General features: G+C 35.3%; 1 pseudogene; it reads left to right on the top strand.

Moving 5' to 3' along the window:
* Nucleotides 1–943: 943 nt before the first annotated feature.
* Nucleotides 944–1676, top strand: LOC124103303 (putative olfactory receptor 13C6; annotated as a pseudogene).

The following is a 1676-nucleotide window of genomic DNA, read 5'->3' as shown; positions in this document are numbered from 1 at the left end:
CTTTGTAAATCTGAAATAGCTTTCAATTTGTAGTTAAAGAAAAAAAAGAATAGTGTTATTTTAGATTAGGTAGAGAGAAGTGATGGGAGGGGAGGAAAGAGGATGGGGGGATAGGAAAGATAGTAGAATGAAACAGACATTATTATTACTGTCTGTATATATGTGACTGCATGACCAATATGATTCTGCAACCTGTACACTCAATAATAAGAGAAATTATATCCCATCTGATTCAAATGTAAAAAAAAACAAAAAAACTAATGCTAAAGTGTTTGAACTTCTTGCTCAATTCTAAAGAGTAAATAGACCATTGTTTCAATCCAAATTGTACTTAATATCTACAAAAGTAATATGATTTTTGGACCAGCTACTCACAATGGACAAGAATATATTAATTTCCATAGCTCTAGATCTCCTTCTTCCCCAACAACTATAACCTAATTACATGATTCTTTTTTGACATTCCTGTAATGTCTAAGAGCAGTGTGTCTGACAATAAACCATCTAATTTCATCACCTGATGCCATATCAACTCTATCAGACACCTGGAGAGAGAAACCTATAATCCTCAAGTAAACAAACTACCTGGTTTACCAGTACAAGTCTGAAAACTATTGTCTTGGATATTATAAAACACAGTCACTCCTATTTTTTATTTATTCCTTATCAGAATTCAAGTAAATAGCTATTGTCTGGCTTATTAAGAAGAAGATACTCATTTCCAGAATAATTATCATACATGTTGAAAGTAAATACTTTTACTTTCTACTGTCATAAAAGAAAATTTGGTCACCTGCTGCCAGAATATTTATATCATTTGCCACATAGCTTTTGCTTCCAATCTACAATTTGTAGAAGTCAATGCACAAGTATGTTTTTTTCATTTTTTTATAACTCTATACTTTTTTTAGCCACTTACTATAGGGGAAACACATTGAAGATAATGGCACTAATTAATGAAAGCCACCCTGAAGATTTTATCCTACTAGGCTTTGCTGACCATCCTTGGCTAGATCTTCCACTATTTGTTATTCTTCTCTTAGCATACCCCATGGCCTTGGTGGGAAACTGCCATCATTCTGGTGTCCAAGTTAGACTCTCATTTTCATAGCCCCATGTATTTCTTCCTCACCAACCTCTCCTTTCTGAACATCTGTTTAACCATAAGCATTGTGCCTCAGTTGCTGTTTAACCTGGGAAGTTCTAAGAAGACCATCAGCTATGTGGAGTGTGCAATTCAGGTTTAATTTTTTTAGCACAGTGGGAGCCACAGAATGTCTTCTTGGGGCTCTTATGTCTTTTGACTGCTATATGGCCATCTGTAGGCCTCTGCACTACATCATATCATTAATCAGTATATTCATATCCTATCCATGTCCATTGTATGGCTGAGTGGAATTACATATTCTGTTGTAGAGGTCACTCTCACATTGCAGTTGCCTCTGTGTGGCATCAATAAACTGGATCACTTGTTTTGAGAGATGCCAGTTCTGATGAAGACTGCCTGTGGTAAAAAGGAGGCTATTGAACTCTCACTATCTTTAGTTTGCACATTTTTACTAACTGTTCCTCTGTGTTTAATTCTTTCTTTCTATGCTAGTATTGAATATGCCGTACTTAAGGTTAAGTCTTATGAAGGAAAAAGGCCTTGGGGACATATTCCTAAGCAAGAATGA

This window comes from Marmota monax, unplaced genomic scaffold, assembly GCF_021218885.2.
Source record: "Marmota monax isolate L192 unplaced genomic scaffold, Marmota_monax_Labrador192_F-V1.1 WCK01_AAM20220418_F8-fsc00280, whole genome shotgun sequence".
Taxonomy (NCBI): Eukaryota; Metazoa; Chordata; class Mammalia; order Rodentia; family Sciuridae; genus Marmota; species Marmota monax.
Note: the sequence above shows the minus strand (reverse complement) of the source record. Positions and strands in the feature narration are given on the sequence as shown.